The sequence below is a fragment of the Podarcis pityusensis genome (assembly GCF_964106645.2).
Source record: "Podarcis pityusensis genome assembly, chromosome: 8".
Lineage (NCBI taxonomy): Eukaryota > Metazoa > Chordata > Lepidosauria > Squamata > Lacertidae > Podarcis > Podarcis pityusensis.
In genome coordinates, this window is record NC_138033.1 from 79,388,508 (window position 1) to 79,408,369 (window position 19,862).

Below are 19,862 nucleotides of genomic sequence, written 5' to 3' on the forward strand. Positions count from 1 at the left end.
GAACCAAAAGATTGTAGAGTCAGAAAGACCCACAAGGGTCATCTGGTCCAATCCCCTGACAGATGGCCACTCAACCTCTCCTTTAAAGCCTCCAAGGACCCTCCTAGTGCCCCTATTTTCCAGGGACAGTCCTGGTTTTACAGAAACCATCCCGGTTTCTGATTCTATCCCGGAATGTCCTGCTTTTCCTTTGGATGTCATCGGAGAAATATTGGAGGGTATGGAGCTATGCAACCCTCAAGCCATCGGCAGCCCTGAATAGCGATGCTGTTAAATGTTCTATTATATTTTAAGATATATGGGACATGGGTGGCGCTGTGGGTTAAACCACAGAGCCTAGGACGGTCGGTGGTTCGAATCCCCGTGACGGGGTGAGCTCCCGTTGCTCTGTCCCAGCTCCTGCCAACCTAGCAGTTCGAAAGCACCTCAAAGTGCAAGTAGATAAATAGGTACCGCTCCAGCAGGAAGGAAAACGGCGTTTCCGTGCGCTGCTCTGGTTCACCAGAAGCGGCTCAGTCATGCTGGCCACATGACCCGGAAGCTGTACGCCGGCTCCCTCGGCCAATAAAACGAGATGAGCACTGCAACCCCAGAGCTGGTCACGACTGGACCTAATGGTCAGGGGTCCCTTTACCTTTACCTTTATATTTTAAGATATGTTGGCTAGCAGTGGTTTTGCTGGGCTGGATCAGAGCAGAGCTCCTCAAAATAACTGGTGCAGCTAAACTTAGGCCCACTGATTTCAATGAATCTCATAGATCTGTAGCTTCCGGGTAGGAGTGCATCCTCCTTGTTGAAATTGCAGGATCCTCCTCACAGGACCCAGCTCCTGCAGCCTTGACTTTAGCCAGGGGATTGCCAGCAAAGGCAAGCCAGCAGCATCCCATAATCTCTCCGCTAAGAAGGGAAGGCTCAGAGGATTAAGCCTGCCTTTGTTTCAAGGGCGGTCTGGGCCACTCACTCGTGGTGGAAATTTACTACTTTCTCTACCTAAGGGTTGGCCTGGATTCGTGCCCGTTGCTCCTCTTGGGGCCCTCATTAACGGCTGAGCTCTTTGCCAGCTAGCCGGAGGAACAAAAGACCCTTTTCTTACGCTGCCTGAAGTCCAAAGTGGCTGGGAGAGGGAAGGGAAACTTGGGCAGACCTGCGAAAGAAATATGGTTCAGTTCAACCCACTCGATTTGCGCTCCCTGAAACAAAAGCAAAATTCCGTCTGCAATCTGCGCTTCTCTGAACTTGGCATTACATCTCTCCAGTAGGAAAGCACATGCAGTGGAGTTTAGTGTGCATTAGGTAAAGGTACCCCTGCCCGTACGGGCCAGTCGTGTCAGACTCTAGGGTTGTGCGCTCATCTCACTCTATAGGCCGGAAGCCAGCGCTGTCCGCAGACACTTCCGGGTCACGTGGCCAGCGTGACAAGCTGCATCTGGCGAGCCAGCGCAGCACACGGAACGCCATTTACCTTTCTGCTGGTAAGCGGTCCCTATTTATCTACTTGCACCCGGAGGTGCTTTCGAACTGCTAGGTTGGCAGGCGCTGGGACCGAACGACGGGAACGCACCCCGCCGCGGGGATTTGAACCGCCGACCATGCGATCGGCAAGTCCTAGGCGCTGAGGTTTTACCCACAGTGCCACCCGCGTCCTTTAAAGTGCCTTATAACAGTGCAAATAGCATGCAGGGATGCATATATAGTGGAGGAAATTATCGCTAGGCAAAAATGGGAATATCAGGTGAAACTGCGTGCATGTCCTGGGGAAATTCTCTCACAAAAATGCTGGTGAATTTTCACGAGGATGTTAAAGACACACACACCACAAACTAACGTGAAAACACGGACAATTAGAAATATGAGCAGCCAGAAAGATCAGCCAGCCTCTTGTTGACAGGGCTGCGGGATTTGTTTTCGTCGCCTGGGCAAGTTAAATAAAGGGCTGTATAACTTTATTGCCGCAAATGTCCCGGCTGCCTTTATCATGTTGGCATGCTGCGGAAGAGAAGGATAAAGATCAAGCCAGCAGCCTTGGGAGGCGTGATGGGACAGGGCTGGGCACCCATTTCGCCCTTGTGGGAGGGGAGGGAGGGCGGAGGCTGTTTGCTTAGGGTCACACATTTCCTCGGAGGCACCTAGTCTGGCCCTCGTCGAGTCAGCCCATGAAAAAGCGCGTGGCTGTACCAAACCAGGAAAGGTCATAGCAGGCCAGGAGAAGGTGGAGTCCATGGAGCCTGGTTGCTAGTGTAATAATAAAATTTAAGGTCTTATATATATAATAAATGTTCATAAATGTAGCAACCAAGCACGTACATAGATATGTGGACCACATGTCTGGAGCAGCACAGGAAGACCGTCCTGAAACCATTTTGACTCCCAAACTGACCAAATGTTTTTTCTGCAAGGAGGGAGGGGGCGAGGGAACCTTCCCATTGTCTCAGGAATTGAGTAATCACCATGTCAAAGGAATGGCCAGACTACCAGGAAAGGCAATCAGATAAGGCATTATCAGATAAGCTGGCAACCAGGAAAAACAACAACATTCAAATTTCTGTTGTAGACCACCTTTTCTGTGATGTAGACATGATGTTTGTGGGAGGTAGTCTTGGGTTACACCCTTTCTGTGATGTATGTATGATGTATGGAGGGGTGGTCTTGAGTGACAGGGCAGGGAATTTAAAATGTCTATATCAGGCCTTGCGCGCCATTGTTCTGGGTTCCTCCTCCTTTCCTGCGTGTGAGGGGAGCACCCTGTTGCAACAGATCAATAAAGATCAGGCTTACTAGCTGCTTTGCTTCTCAATATTCTCTGGTTGGCCTCTGTTATTTTCTCCTACCAATAGGGAACCCACTTAAGGACTCTATATGGGCTCTTGGATACCCCATAAGGGAAAAAGGGCAGATTTTGTTTACAACGCTAGCAACAGGCAAATCTGTCCATTTGGGGCTTCTTTCTGCTCCTTTCCACCCACCCCAATTTCATGGCTCAGTCCCAAGCTATCTGACATACCGTATGATTATGATTATAGTTTATATACCGCCCTATACCCAGAGGTCTCAGGGCGGTTCACAGAAAAGATCATGGCATATATAATCAGAATGAAAACAACAACACAATAACACACACACCTTCCATAAAAGAGCCACCTTTTAAAAGGGTATAGGATGTCAAACAGATCAGCCAAAGGCCTGGTTAAAAAAGGAACGTTTTTGCCTGGCACCTAAAGGTGTCTAATGAAGGTGCTAGGTGAAATTCCCTGGGGAGAGCATTCCACAGATGGGGAGCCACTGCAGAGAAGGCCCTGTTCTTGCGCTGCCACCCTCTCGAGGAGGAAGCAAATGAAGGAGGGCCTCGGAAGACGATCTCAGGGTCCAGGTAGGACCCTTCATACAAACCTTCCCAGGCTCCGAAATCTTCAGGGAAACCCTTCTCTCGGTGCTGCCACCCTCGCAGGCACTCTTGGTGGGTTCGCAGGAGAGGGCCTTCTCGGTGGTGGCTCCTCCCAGACAACTTTGCCATCCCCTCCGTAGAGGAGTTAGACTGGCTTCCTCCTTGCTGTCCTTTTCGCCAGCAGGTGAAAGCTTTCTTCTTCCAACAGGCTTTTGGGAACTGATGGTGTCTCAATGAAAGGGCTGGTGTTCCACGGTAAACATTTAACTATGTTAGCAGGTTCGATATAGCACCTGTAATTGAAAACGACAAAGGATAAAACCGAAGTGTAATAATTTAGATAAATGTAATTAGATGCAGTAAAAAAGGAAGATAGATTTTGGAAGCCATGGGAAGGGTAAGTTCGGGGGTTCAGGGAACCCCATAAATGTACTGATATGCACTATGGTTAAATGTAAACAATTGTGTGTAAAAATATTTTTTAAATAAAAATTATTTTTTAAAAAGAAAGGGCTGGTGGTGCCGTGATGTTTTCTAATTCATAAAATTTATATACTGCTTGATTGTAGAAAAAACATCTGTATGTTTTAATAGAGCATGTATATTTTATAAACATTTAATGTGTTGTTGTTTTTGAATGATTGCTTCTCCTCCCTGCTATGCTTTGACTGTTTCTATTTTAGCTGTAAGCCACCTTGAGTCTCCGTCAGGGGAAAAGGAAACATACAAATAAAAAAAATGATAATAGTAAGAATAATGACATCACCTGAGCTGACCCACAACCCAAGCCTAGCCTGTTGTCCTCAGATGCAACTAGGCCTGCTTAGTTGCATCTGAGGGAGAAATTCCATTCAGGTATAATAATAATAATAATAATAATAATAATAATAATAATAATACCCCACCCATCTGGCTAGGTTTCCCATCTGGAATTTAATGGTGGGCCTATGCAGCTCACAATTTCGGGGGGGGGGGGGTCTGTGATCCAAAACACAGATTTCCTTCGAAATCTGCACTCTTCTGAGTTCTCTGTAAAGAGGGAATGATAGTTAACCCACTCTGGGAATTGTAGCTCTTTGACGGGGAATAGTGGAGAAGCCTCCTAGCAACTCTCAGCAGCCTTAAGCTACAGACCCCAGAATTATTTGGAGGAATTAAAGTGGTATCATTGTTTAAAGCGATATGATACCATTTAATTGTACGGTGTGGCAAGGGGACTCAGCTACATTAGTCAAGAAAGTGTTTTGAATATGTTTTAAAGATGCAACACCATATGGGGCAAAAAAATTATAATTTCTAAGCGATTTTCCTTAGTAGTGGTGGTGTTATTTTTTAATTTTGGACTTATTTATAGCATTTCCACCCTGTGTGTAGATCCACCTAGGGCAGGCATAGGCAAACTCAGCCCTCCAGATGTTTTGGGACTACAACTCCCATCATCCCTAGCTAACAGGACCAGTGGTCAGGGATGATGGGAATTGTAGTCCCAAAACATCTGGAGGGCCAAGTTTGGGGATGCCTAACCTAGGGGGTTAGTCCCACAAAGGATCCTGGGAATTGTAGTTTTTTTATGGGTACTGGGAACTATAGCTCTGTGAGGGGGTAGACTGCCATTGCTGGGATTCTTCCTGCTTTAAAATGTGTGCCATATACCAACAGAATCATAGAAACAGTGCTTTTTTTTCTGGGGGGACACAGGGATAAGCATACCCCTAAACATTTTGTGAATCTAAGTTTGGCCTCATTGTGGGGCAGTATTTCAACAGGTTTAGGAAAATGAGAGTATCCCTAAACATTTTTTAGGAGAAAAAAACCACTGCATAGAATCATATAATTGTAAAGTTGGCAGGGGCGATGAGGGTCATCTAGTCCAACCCCCTGCAATGCAGGAATCTTTTGCCCAACATGAGGCGTGAACCCACGACCCTTAGATTAAGAGTCTCATGCCCTATAGCAGGGGTCAGCAACCTTTTCGAGCCGTGGGCCGGTCCACTGTCCCTCAGACCGTGTGGTGGGCTGGACTATATTTTGCGGGGGGGGAAATGAACGAATTCCTATGCCCCACAAATAACCCAGAGATGCATTTTAAATAAAAGCAAACATTCTACAGTGGTACCTCAGGTTAAGTACTTAATTCATTCCGGAGGCCCGTTCTTAACCTGAAACTGTTCTTAACCTGAAGCACCACTTTAGCTAATGGGGCCTCCTGCTGCTGCTGCGCCGCCGGAGCACGATTTCTGTTCTCATCCTGAAGCAAAGTTCTTAACCCGAGGTACTATTTCTGGGTTAGCGGAGTCTGTAACCTGAAGTGTATGTAACCTGAAGCGTATGTAACCCGAGGTACCTCTGTACTCATGTAAAAACACCAGGCAGGCCACACAAATGACCCAGAGATGCGTTTTAAATAAAAGCACACTTTCTACTCATGTAAAAATACGCTGATTCCCGGACCATCCGCAGGTCGGATTGAAAAGGTGATTGGGCCGCATCCGGCCCATGGGCCTTAGGTTGCCTACCCCTGCTCTATAGGTTTGACTTGCTGCAGTTGTTCTGCTTGACTTTTCACCTGCGCCTCTCTAGAAAAGCTTCCACATCAAAGTGTGTGTGTGTGTGTGTGTGTGTGTGTGTGTGTGTGTAAATTCATTAAATAACCAGGAGCCAAGGCAGAGCTGGAAGACGACCCAGCTTGCTTGGCACGTGAGAGAGGACTGGAGAGAGGAAGGTGCTAAGTCTCCTTTATCAGGACCAATTTATCAAAATTGCTCTTAAATGGTGAGGCAGAGATTGATGAATTAAATAGCTGCAAATACTCACCACCTCTGCCAGAGCCATAAGCCGAGCATTGCAGGTTCATCAGATTTAAGCCTATGTACACACGAGAGGCTTAAAGCCAGCGAGGTCATCCTGTGGCCCTGGCTGCATTTCAAGTATCATTAACACTTCATAGTACATAGCCAAGAAGGGACAAGGAGGTCTTTGCACATGTCAAATATGGTTTCCTTGCCCTTTGCGCATGAGCAGTGGCTGTTTCAAACACACGCGAGCTTAACTTTGTTCTAGGCATTCTAAGGTCTCAAATATATAAATTAGATGTTCATAAATGTACAAGGTGTAATAGGAATTTTATGGTCTTAGATATATGGAAATATTCATAAGTGTACCAACCAAGCACATACATAGATCAGCACAGGAAGGCCAACCTGGAACCATTTTGATTCCTAAACTGAGCAAATGTTTTCTCTGCAAGGTAAACTGGAAAAGCCTCCCCAATGTCTTTTCCTTCACAAATCCTGTCTTAAGGGTATGTCTATGTTTGAATAAGGTGTGAGCCTGTGACCTGGCCAGGAACTAAGTATTTATCATTACAAAAGACTGGCCACGCAACCCAGGAAATCCAATCAAGAAACCTGCCAGACAGGAGATAAACAAGGACAAGAGATAAACAATATTTAAATTTCTGTTTAGACCGCCTTTTCTGTGATGTAGGTATGATGTATCTGAGGGGTGGTCTTAGGTTACACCCCTTCTGTGATGTATGTATGATGTTTCTGGGAGTGGTCTTGATCTACAGGATGGGAATTTCAAGTCTTTATAAGGCTTTGCACACCATTTTTTGGGTCCTCCTCCTTTCCTACTTGTGAGGGGAGCACCCTGTTGCAACAGATCAATAAAGAATAAGCTTACTCGCTGCTTTGCTTCTCATTATTCTCTAGTTGGCCTCTGTTATTCTCTCCTACCAATAGGGAACCTATGTAAGGACTCTATATGGGCTCTTGGATACCCCATAAGGGAAAAGGGCAATTTTTTTGTTTACAACAAAGGCAAACACAAGTATATAAACCACGTGTCTGAAATAGTACAGGAGAGCAATCCTGAAGCCATTTTGACCTCAAATATTCCTATGCAGTAAGAGAGGAAAATGGGAAAAGCTTCCCCATTGCCTTTGTGCTTGCATATTAAGGGCATATTTGTGGGTGAATAGGGTGAGCCTGTGACCTGGAGTCAGGAACTAAAGCAGGGGTCAGCAAACTTTCTCAGAAGGCCAGTCCACTGTCCCTCAGATCTTGTGGTGGGGCCGGACTATATTTGGGGGGGGGGGAGAAAAGAACAAATTTTTATGCCCCACAAATAACCCAGGGATGCATTTTAAATAAAAGCACACCTTCTACTCATGAAAAAACACGCTGATTCCTGGACCGTCAGTGGGCTGAATTTAGAAGGTGATTGGGCCGGATCTGGGTCCCGGGCCCTAGTTTGCCTACCCATGAACTAAAGCAGGCATGTCCAAAGTCTGTTCCGGGGGCCTAATCGTTTGGATTAATCCAGCCCCCGTGGCAGTTTATTTCCTGGGGTAAAATTCTAAAAACAACTCCAACTCTGAAAAAGCTCTCAACAACTTTGGGGTAAAATCATAAAAAAAGCTCAACAATTTCAATCCTTCAGCCCTCTTTGAAAAAAGTTTGGACACCACTGAACTAAAATATTAACCATCACAAAAGAATGCCCAGGCTTTCTAGGTAAAGCAATGTGATCATTAACAGGTTTCTTGGCAGACAGGATTTCTGCTGTAGACTGCCTCCTTCTGTGGTCTTGAGTTACAGGGTGGGCAATTTCAAAAGTCTCTAGTAGGGCTTGCACACCATTTTTCTGGGTTCCTCCTCCCTCCTGCGTGTGGTGAGTGGGGTCCCTATTGCAACAGTTAAATAAAGATCAGGCTTACTAGCTGCTTTGCTTCTCAATATTCTCTGGTTGGCCTCTGTTATTTTCTTCTACTGATAGGGAACCCACTTAAGGACTCTATACGGGCTCTTGAATACCCCATAAGGGAAAAGGAGCAGTTTTTTCTTATAACAACTTTGAATGTGGCTTTCGTTTGCAAATCAGATGGGAGCTGGTTTCCGGGGGGAAACGCATCAAACCCCCGTGTTTCTCAAGAAACCGCAAGATATAGATCAAGAACAGGTGGTCCTTCTTTGCAGACAAAGTCGCACAGCAATGGGGCAGGAGCCCTGGAGGGCAGAAAGATGGCGATGACCACTCAGCAACCCCCCCGCCCATGCTTCCTGACCCAGTGACCCTCCCTGTTGGGAGCTTGGAGGCCTTGGCAAACACTTGGCACGCAGAAACACACATCTCACGTTTCCAAAACCCTGGCTCAGTTCATCGGGTGTGCTGCCTGGAGGTTGCAGGGTGCAAACGTCTGTCCCAGAATGGAGGATCTAAAGGGCACTTGATTCACAGCGGAGAGAAAAGATGCGCAGAGCATCCCATTCAGGGGAAGAGGCTGTTTCAGGAAATGTGGGGGGCGAAGGGAGGGAGCGGGGAGGGACAGGCTGTTCTGAACTCCTTGTCCAAAGTCCTCCTGCAAGCAACTGCTGGCCTATTCTCCGATTAGGAAAGAGGGTTGGCTTAAGCCGTTCCTCTTTACTGCCCACCCCTGGAGTGTAAGAACATAAGAAGAGCCCTTGTGGCTCATCCGATCCAGAATCCTGTTTCCACAGGGCCAAGCAGATGCCCACCAAGGGGAGTCAGCCAGCAGGATTCGAACACAAGACCAGCTCTCCCCTCCTGCGGTTTCCAGCAACTGGTATTCAGAAGCATTGCTGCTTCCAACTGTGGAGGCAGAGTAGAGCCATCCTCCTTGTCTAATCCTCTTTTAAAGCCATCTGAGTTGGTGGCCATCACTGTTTCCTGTGGCAGGGAGTTCCGTACTTTAACTAAGCACTGCTTGAAGGACTTTCCTGAATCTTCCAACACTCAAGGGTCACTCGATCCAGAGTAGAGTCATCCTCCTCCTTAGATTTGTCTAATATTTTAAAGCCATCCAAGTTGGTGGCCAGGGAAAATGGTTGCTTAGAAAGGCTAGAGTGAATAAACACCATCGTGATTTTATTAATGAAACAAATGTACAGTGTTTCCTTGCACAGTTTAACACTGGGCTTTCTTTTAACTGTCCTGAATCCTCTGGCATTCAGCTTCATTATTGGATGTCCATAAGTTACAGTGAGGGACGCGGGTGGTGCTGTGGGTTAAACCACAGAGCCTCTTGGGCTTGCCGATCAGAAGGTCGGTTTGAATCGGTGGTTTGAATCCCCGCTGTGGGGTGAGCTCCCGTTTCTCAGTCTCTGCTTCTGCCAACCTAGCAGTTCAAAAGCACGTCAAAGTGCAAGTAGATAAATGGGTACCGCTCCGGCGGGAAGGTAAATGGCGTTTCCGTGCGCTGCTCTGGTTTCCCAGAAGCGGCTTAGTCATCCTGGCCACGTGACCTGGAAGCTGTACGCCGGCTCCCTCGGCCAATAAAGTGAGATGAGCGCCGCAACCCCAGAGTCGGCCACGACTGGACCTAATGGTCAGGGGTCCCTTTACCTAAGTTCCAGTGTTATGCGAGAAGAAAAGTTTTCTGCCTGCCTGCCTGCAGACAAAATTATTCGAGCAGGCTTAAAGGGCTAGATTAATGGGGAAAGTTAGGAATCATGGTGACCAATAATTTAACCCAGAACAGGATAAATACAGACAATACCTAAAAGATCATTGTAAACATTCAAAATCTTTGGCAGGCCTTGAATGACTCCTGCAAGGTGACATAACTTATGGATCTATTGGATCAATATGAACCAGATGTTATTCAAATATGCAGCTAATATAGAATTGTAGAGGACCCACTATCGGGTGGAGGGAAGTCTTAATACTTTAGCATATAATTTTATTTCATTTTCAACATTTAAGTATTCTTTTCTTTTATGCTGGAGAAAGAAAATTGTGATGTATACCAATAAAGATTAAATGCAAAAGAGAGGGAGAAGAAAAGTTTTTCTCTGCTTGCTTCCTCCACGCTGTACATGCAGGAATGATAGATCTGAAATAACACAACAAACAACTTCCGAAATGCAGAAAGGGAATTACACGAGCGCACAGACACTGGCTGCCTAAAATGCCTTATCGCATCTCCAAGGAATAAAATGGAAACGGAAATTACTGTATTTTTTGCTCCATAAGACGCACCTGACCATGACACACCTAGTTTTAGAGGAGGAAAACAAGAAAAAAAAATATTCTGAACGAAACAGTGGATGTATGATTTTAGTGGTTCATGCTGTGGCCACAGACATGATATGTGATTTGATTGTGAGTTTGGGGTAGCCCAATGCAAAAATCCTGAGAATCCATGTGGATCCGTGCTTTGTAACCACGTTTTTGTGCCATTGCGGCCCCACAAAACAGTGGGTGTGTGATTTTTTTGGTGCAGGCTGTAGCCATGGACATGCTATGTGATCTGATGGTGAATTTGGGGTGACCCAATGCAAAAATCCTGAGCATCCATGGGCTTTTACCTCCCCACTCCCAGGCAGCCTCCTTTATCACTAGCGTCCCTTATCTCCCTTCTGATCGCTTGCCGATCAGCTGCTCAGCAGCTTCGTTTCAACACCCCCTTCCTTCTTGTTTGCCTTAGCGTCTTTTCCTTAGCTGGAGCAGTTTTTTGCTCCCCCTTTTCTTCTAATTACTCTCCTCATTGCTTGTTTTACTATTCCTGTCTCCTCCCTTTGCAAGTTCGCTGTCTTTACCTCCCCCACTCCCCCAGTAGCCCCCTTTATCCTCAGCCTTATCTGCCTCCTGATCGCTTGCCGATCAGCTGCTCAGTGGCTTCGATTCAACACCCCCTTCCCTCTTTCTTAAAAAAAAAAAAAGCAGGATCTGCTTTTCGCCCCTGGGCAATTTGGCTCCAGGGACCACGCATTCGCTCCATAGCTGTCAACCGTCCCTTATTTGGCAGGAAAGTCCCTTATCCCAGCGCCGTGTCCCGCTGCTGTCCCTTATTGATGATGTCCCTTAAATTTTCTGGTTTTCAAAGGAAGCAGCTCCTCTCCCTCCCTCCCTGCCGGCCAGGGAGGAGGGAGGCTCCAATTGTGTTGCTTGGCTGCGTTGCTCACCCAATAAGGAGTCTAAGAACGACTGGGGGGTGGAGCTTGCATGCCTTGTGCCAATCAAATCGGCCGTGTTGCCTGGGGACTCGCCTTTGCTCAGCACTTCCCAGCGGAGAGGTGACGGTGGTTTTCCTTGCTGCATCCCCTTTGCCGGGTTGCTGCGCTGTGGGAACCACCGCTTGAGGCTTCGTTTGGCTGCTGGCTGGGCTTTCTGCCTTTGGCTTGGAGGGGCTCAGAAGTCGAACATCCCTGTGCTCTGAAAATCCCTTATTTTGGCTGCTGATCCCTTATTTCCGAGGCTGCTGGTCCCTTATTTTCAAATCTGTAAGTTGCTAGCTATGATTCGCTCCATAAGACACACAGACATTTCCCCTTACTTTTTCGGAGGAAAATGGTGCGTCTTATGGAGCGAAAAAATACGGTAATAGCGATAAAAACCCTCCTCCTCCTTTAAGGAGACTTTCCTGCAAGAGGCAGCCTCATATTGTAGGCCTCTTTGGGTTATCGACGCCCTCCCTGCACAGAAGGCTCTCCCGCATTGTTTTTCAGCACTCAAGAGCAGCAAGTGATGGCCTTCACCTTGACTGTACTGTGCTCCAGCTTCTCAATTTCTCTCTCGAGGGCAATGGGTTGTGTTTCTGGATCCTGGGCCTCCTGCAACTTACACAGCTATCAGGTTTATTCCCCGTCATAAACCATCAAGCGCAGAAGGAGAGTTGGGCTCAGAGTGGACTCGAGACCTCTTGCCACAGTACCTTGTTTACCTTGGACTTTGGGCGATCTCTCCTGGTGTGAGCGCAGGTTAACCCCCTTGCGGGGTGTTTTCGTACAATCTCCGCCATTTCACACAATCCCCAGCCCCATGGATGGGATGGAGGGAACCTTGAAAAGAGGCCTGGGCATTTAAATCTTCAAAGCACATGGCTTCTCCCAAAGAATCCTGGGAGCTGCAGTTTGTACCTGGCAGCACTACAATTCCCAACACCCCTAACAAACTACAGTTCCCAGGGCAGATGGGGTCAGTGTTCTTTAAATGTGCATGTAGCCCATGCAGAACTGCAAAAAAATGCTAAAGATCTCTTTTAATAAAAAACCAGAGGCCTACCTCCTGGGAATAACAGATCTGGATATTCTGCAAAAGAGGAAGGGTATCTTTTTATATGCGACGGCGACAGCAAGAGTTCTGATCGCGGCAAAATGGAAGAGTAATGAAATCCCCTCTATATACGATTGGATCCAAAAGCTGACAGAATATGCCGAATTAGACTGTCTATCAGAAAAAAATAAAGAATAAATCAAAACAGGAATTTGTTTCAAAATGGGAGGTTTTCAAAGAATATTTGAAAAATAAATATAGTAGTTTAAATTCTGTTGCTGCATTTGAGGAACTTCAGTAATAGTTGCAAGGTAGATATAAGAAATTAGATATATTAAGAAAAAGTTTAATTATGATAAAAGTATGTATTGGCAATAAGTAATATGAAATCGAAATATGGAATAGACGGGAGGTTGGGTCTTTAGTGTTAAGACCAATATATGTTTTATTGTTTGTTAAGAAAATGATGTGTCTATGGTTATTTCTGTGTGCAATTTGGTTTTTGTGTTTTTTCTTTTTTCTTGCTGTATCAATAAAAATTAATAATAATAATAATAATAATAATAAATGTGCATGTAGCCCAGATGCTGTTGTTCCATCATGGCAAAGACATGGGCAAGGGGAGGATGGATTGTAGTCGTTCTTGCCCATGGCGGGCCATGAACATCCTCTGGGCTACAGCCTCCTCTTTACGGCAGCCTCCTTGACCCACGCAGGCTCCAAGTGGGTCACTGTGACATTTCACACAGCGCCCAGACTTTGCGTATAGAATAAAAACGGGTTAAACATTAAATCCCACGGGAGGTCCCCTCCCAGGTCAGCTGAGTCGAATGACAGGAGGTCATGTGGCATGGCCACCAAAGCTTGCAGAGGGCTCATCCACGTGGCAGGCTGCCAGCTCAGGTTGGCTTCAGGTCACACAGAGGCAATAAAGTGTACACACAGGACCAGATCTGCCCTGGCTGCCGCTGACTTCCTGCTTATGTGACCCTGAGTAGACCCAACGAGATCGAAGGGCCTAAATTAGCCATGCCAGTTTACTTCAGCGGGTCTATTCTAGAGTAGGACGAGCCCTGGCTACAACCCATGGGAGCAGACTCAGGGAACCCGATGATCCGCTCAGCTCAGCATTGCCAAAACCGACGGGCATCAGCTTAATGGGGTTTCAGGCGGAGGACGTTCCCGGACGTACCTGGAAATGCTAACAGGTACTGACCTTAGGAACTTTCTCCTGCAAAGCTCTGCCACTGTGCTATGGTCCTTCCTTTCCCAATGCAGAAAGTTTCTAGTCCTCACTGAGTAAAAGGCTGGTTTTTAAAATAGGAGCATAGGAAGTTGGCTCGTCAGGCCATCAGTTAACTGCTGTATTTGCTGTACAATCCGCTGTATAACTGGGACACGGGTGGCGCTGTGGGTTAAACCACAGAGCCTGCTGATCAGAAGGTCGGCGGTTCGAATCCCCACGACGGGGTGAGCTCCCATTGCTTGGTCCCTGCTCCTGCCAACCTAGCAGTTTGAAAGCACGTCAAAGTGCAAGTAGATAAATAGGTACCGCTCTGGCGGGAAGGTAAACAGCGTTTCCGTGCGCTGCTCTGGTTTGCCAGAAGCAGCTTAGTCATGCTGGCCACATGACCCGGAAGCTGTACGCCGGCTTCCTCGGCCAATAAAGCGAGATGAGAGCCGCAACCACAGAGTCATCCGCGACTGGACCTAATGGTCAGGGGTCCCTTTACCTTTACCTTACCACTGTATAACCAAGGGTTTGCCTTTGCAGACTGGCAGAGTCTTTACCAGGGACTGAACCCTGGATCTTGGACACGGAGAGCGGATAATCTACCCTTGATCTAAGTCCGTTCCCCTAAAAACAGATATTCTAGTCCTCCTGATTCTGAATCCCACTGGAGACTTCTGCTTTGTGTTCGAAGGAGACTGTGTCTTCTGGGCTGAATTGTGAGCAGCGACCTAACTACGTTTCAAAACGGAACGGACAAATATGTCCACCTGAATATCCAACTTGGCTAGGATTGGTGGCTTATCAGCAATCGATGTTCTGCAAACATGACCCCACCTCATGGAGATGTCTGCTGAAGCTCATTGGGAGCAGAGATCGGTCTATGCGGTTTACTCTCCTGGGCAGACAGTACCACAAACGGGGGGAAACCCCTCAAATATACTTGTTTGGGATTTAGCTCTGCAGAGTTGACCTGCGTTTCAGTCTATAGACCTTTCCTCCACCTTCCTCTGGCACAGCAGGGAGCTGAGCTGAGTTCCAGGTGAGGCCTTTTGCATTGCTGTTTCCAAAAACAACGCCCTGATCTCGAGCATCCTTTTGGATCTTCTCTGAACTGCAATGCAAAGACTCCCCAGCCCTCAAAAGGACTGTTTCTTAACACCCTGTTGCAATCGGGGAGGGAAGGAACAGGAAAGGAAGCAGGTTCCCTGTCCCACCAGCTAATTTCTGTTGCGTTTCTGCCCGCTGTGTTGAGGGAGCGCAGAAAAGTCTTCCAGATCCTCAAATACGAGGGTAAGCTTTAAAGCAGGGTTGGGAACATCTGTGCCCTTGAGATGCTGACCACTGGTCCTGCTGGCTGCTGGTGCTCCTGGCAGCTGGGAGCCCAGCCACACCTGAAGGAACTAAGGCTTCCCATCCCTGAACTAGACCGTCACTTGCCTTTACTGCCCCCATCACAGACCTGCCTTCTTTTAATGGAGGGATATGCCCTTCAGAAAGGGATGTAGGTGGCGCTGTGAGTTGAACCACAGAGCCTAGGGTTTGCCGATCAGAAGGTCGGTGGTTCGAATCCTTGCGATGGGGTGAGCTCTCGTTGCTCAGTCCCTGCTCCTGCCAGTAGATAAATAGGCACCGCTCCAGTGGGAAGGTAAACGGCGTTTCCGTGTGCTGCTCTGGTTTGCCAGAAGCGGCTTAGTCATGCTGGCCACATGACCCGGAAGCTGTCTGTGGACAAACGTCGGCTCCCTCGGCCAATAAAGCAAGATGAGCGCCGCAACCCCAGAGTCGGCCATGACTGGACCTAATGGTCAGGGCTCCCTTTACCTTTATGCCCTCCAGATGTGGCTGGACTCCAACTCCCATCAGCCCCTGCATCACACACGCATACACCTGCACTAGTTGGGGCATGATGGGAGTTGTAGTCCACACCCAAAGGGTGCCAGGTTAGCAAAGGCTGCTCCACAACCCAAGGCTGCACTCTGATCTGCTTCATCCTTCCTAGCTGGGGGGCGGAGGGTGGGGAGAGAGACCTTTGCTCCCAGCCCCTACCTATAATCTAAAGGGGAAAACCTTCTGTTCCTTCTGTGCACCCTGGAGAGAACTTAATCCCCTGATCTCTGCTGCCTCTTGCTCCATCCTCTAAGACTCTGGGGCGTCCAAACTTTTTTTCAAAGAGGGCCAGATTTGATGAAGTGAAGGGCCGTGAGGGCCGACCGAAGGACCAACCAAAATTGTTTTAGGATTGAAGTTGTTGAGATTTTTTGGGATTTTACCCCTGGAGATAAACTATAAACTGCCACAGGGGCTGGATTAAACAGACCAGCAGGCTGGATTAGGCCCAAAAGTGGACTTTTCCCTTTTCCCTTATGGGGTATCCAAGAGCCCATATAGAGTCCTTACATAGGTTTCCTGTTGGTAGGAGAAGATAACAGAGGCCAACCAGAGAATATTGAGAAGCAAAGCAGCTAGTAAGCTTGATCTTTATTGATCTGTTGCAACAGGGTGCTCCCCTCACCTGCAGAAAAGGAGGAGGAACCCAGAACAATGGCACGCAAGGCCTTATAAAGACTTTTGAAATTGCCACCCTGTAGATCAAGACCACCCCCAGAAACATCATACCTACATCACAGAAAAGGCGGTCTAAAACAGAAATTTTGAATGTTGTTTTTCTCCTGTCCTTGTTTATCTCCTGTCTGGCAGGTTACTTGATTGGATTGCCTGGGGAGCCTGGCCAGTCTTTTGTAATGATAAATACTTAGTTCCTGGGCCAGGTCACAGGCTCACACCCTATTCATATCTTAAATGTGCCCTTAAGACAGGATTTGTGAGGAAAGAGACAATGGGAGGTTTCCTACTTTGACCTTGCAGAGAAAATATTTGCTCAGTTTAGGAATCAAAATGGTTCCAGTCGGTCTTCCTGTGCTGATCTATGTATGTGCTTGGTTGGTACGCGTATGAACATTACCATATATCTAAGACCGTAAAATTCCTATCACAATATATGCCTGCTCCAAGTAGGGCTGGTATGAAGATGGTGTAGGTTGTGGAGAGACCCACCCCTCGCCCTTTTCTTTGTACTTAAGCCACCAATGAGAGCAACCAATGAGAGTAGTTTGGGCATCACCTGAAGTTTGGAACTCCCTGCCACTTGACATCAGGCAGGCACCTTCAGTGGCTGCCACATGTTATGGGAATTATAAGGTCTAAGATATAAAATACATGTACCAGGCAAACACATACATAAATATATAAACTGCATGTCTGAAACAGTACAGGAAAAAAGTCCTGAAACCATTTTGCCTCTCCCAAATTGACCTCAAATATTTCTCTGCAAGGAGGGAGGAAATGGGAAAAACCTCCCCACTGTCTCTTTGCTCACAAATCCTGCCTTAAGAGCACGTTTAAGATATGAATAGGGTGAGCCTCTGACCTGGATTCAGGAATTAAGTATTTATCATCACAAAAGAATGACCAGACTCTCCAGGTAAACCCATGAACAGCCAAGCAAACCCATCAAAAGGTTTCCTGTCAGACAGGATTCTGTTGTAGACCACCCCTTCTCTGATGTATGTATGATGTATTGGGGGGTGGTCTTGGGCTGCGAGGTGGCAATTTAAAGTCTATATAAGGCCTTGCACAGCATTGTTCTGGGTTCGTCCTCCCTTCTGCGTGTGGTGAGTGAAGACCCTGTTGCAACAGGTGAATAAAGATCAGGCTTACTAGCTGCTTTGCTTCTCAATATTCTCTGGCTGGCCTCTGTTATTTTCTCCTACCGATAGGGAACCCACTTAAGGACTCTATACGGGCTCTTGGATACCCCATAAGGGAAAAGGAGCAGGTTTTTCTTAAAACAGACATAAAACATTTTTGTTCAGACAAGCCTATCTGGGCATGGATAACGTTGCCATGCGTTTTAATCTCTTGCTAGCTGTCTTAAATTAGCTTGCTAAAGCTTTTTAAGTACCTGTTTAGAACTGCCTTTTATTTTTATTGTTTGTAAATCACTTATCGAGGATTTCGTTACGATGGAATGGTATTTAAATCATGTGAAATAAAATAAAAGCAACATAAACCAGAATAAAATTAAGGGGAGGGAACCTCACTGAAAACAGATGAAACTAAGGAATACAATATCCACACTAACCTTTGCTCTGTGCTTTTTAAAGAATGTGTATACTTTTTCTGGGAAAGCATGTGAAACAGAGCAAACATAAATCTGTGAAGAGCCCAACTGCTGTTTGCTGTGATTATTCAGCAGTAAAACACAGGTTTTCCTGGGGAAAATACTGGGATTAAAAAAACCCAAACCCAACCACCACTCACAGATGGAGCTTCAAATCCCAGACCTGTGCTTAGAAACACCAAAGTGTGGATGAGCCCTAAATGAGTGGCTCCCAAACTTTCAAACCACAGTTCCCTTGGTCGGTCCCATAAATTCATCCCCAGAACCCCCTACCTCACCCTATAAAAAGCAGGATTCACAACAGCAGTTTGCACAACTAACTAAGGGAGATAATAACATGAGAAAAATTCAAAATGGCAACAATTGCACATCAATTCATAATCCCATTTTTTAAAAAAAGTTTACAGTGGTACCTCGGGTTAAGAACTTAATTCGTTCTGGAGGTCTGTTCTTAACCTGAAGCACCACTTTAGCTAATGGGGCCTCCTGTTGCTGCTGTACCGCTGCATGATTTCTGTTCTCATCCTGAAGCAAAGTTCTTTTTAAAAAAAATATTTTTAAATTAAATTTTCCAACATACATTTATAATATCCAATCTAAATTTGTCACATATTTTCCCTTTTTGACTTCCTTCAACCTCTCTGACAATCATCCATTATTCAAATTTTTAAAAACGCATTTCCTAATTTTATATTGCATTTTATAAACCTTCACCTCTTAGTTTTCATCAATACAATAGTCCTCTTCCTGAAGCAAAGTTCTTAACCTGAAGCACTATTTCTGGGTTAGCGGAGTCTGTAACCTGAAGCGTATGTAACCTGAAGCGTATGTAACCCGAGGTACCACTGTAGTTCAATTGCTTCAGCAAAATGGATGAACTTGCTCCACCGATGCCAGTTTTTTGAAGTCTGATGGTCATTGACACCTCCAGTGCCCCCCATATATTGCCCCTCCTTGCCTCTTAGCACCCCCTTGGGTACGCCAAACACCCCACCCCACCCCACCCCCGTGTTGCTGCTGCCCACTTTAGGAGCCACCAGACTAAAACTGTGTCCCAGATAGACTTGTTGGAACACAGAAGTGTTTTTAAATGTGTCAATTCCCTCTTTGGTAAACAGGGGAAGGACAGCCTTGCGGGGAAATGGGGTCCTGCTGTTGTACCAGGGCAAAAGTCCAGGAGCCGGGCATGATGCCAGCGCAAGGCCGTGAAATGCCAGCTACTGAATGGATGCCAGGAGGGCTTAGAGTGCATTTGGCCGTGGAGTAAGAAGGCAGCTTTGCTCCATCCAACCAGGGTACAGTACATTAATACAGGTCTCTGGGAGCAGAAACAGCAGCAGAGGAGAGGCTTTGTGTATGGGGTGGTGGGGAAGAATAGTTTTATGTTCTGAGAGGGTAGAGAAACACCACTAGTAGCTTATTATGATGATTATTTAGAGTGGGATCGAAGTCAGATGTAGAACTATTCAAGACAGTGGGTGTAAATAGCGCCAACTCACACAGGATTGTAACCCTTGTTTACAGTTCCAACTCAGAGTAGGCCTCTTGGAATTAATTGCAGAACTGTAGAGCTGGAAGGTTACATCCCAAGTGTATAGGGAAGTGTTTGATGTTGTATTCTGTTTTTAATATTCTGTTGGGAGCTGCCTAGAGTGGCTGGGGAAACCCAGCCAGATGGACAGGGTATATATAAATAAATATAATAAATATAATAATAATAATGAGGGATGCGGGTGGCACTGTGGGTTAAACTACAGAGCCTAGGGCTTGCCGATCAGAAGGTCGGCGGTTCGAATCCCCGCGACGGGGTGAGCTGCCGTTGCTCGGTCTCTGCTCCTGCCAACCTAGCAGTTCAAAAGCACATCAAAGTGCAAGTAGATAAATAGGTACCGCTCCGGCGGGAAGGTAAATGGCGCTTCCGTGCGCTGCTCTGGTTTGCCAGAAGCGTCTTAGTCATGCTGGCCACATGAAGCTGTACGCCGGCTCCCTCGGCCAATAAAGCGAGGTGAGCGCCACAATCCCAGAGTCGTTTGTGACTGGACCTAATG

The 19,862-nt window shown here is 46.7% G+C and overlaps 1 long non-coding RNA gene across 1 annotated transcript; it reads right to left on the minus strand.

Annotated features, from left to right (window-relative positions):
* Positions 1 to 3,121: 3,121 nt before the first annotated feature.
* LOC308483813 lies at positions 3,122 to 8,677 on the minus strand. The gene is made up of 2 exons (XR_013989804.1): positions 8,521 to 8,677; positions 3,122 to 3,675 (listed from the first exon to the last, which is right to left on the minus strand). It is a non-coding gene; the product is annotated as an uncharacterized lncRNA (long non-coding RNA).
* Between the last annotated feature and the right edge of the window lie 11,185 nt (positions 8,678 to 19,862).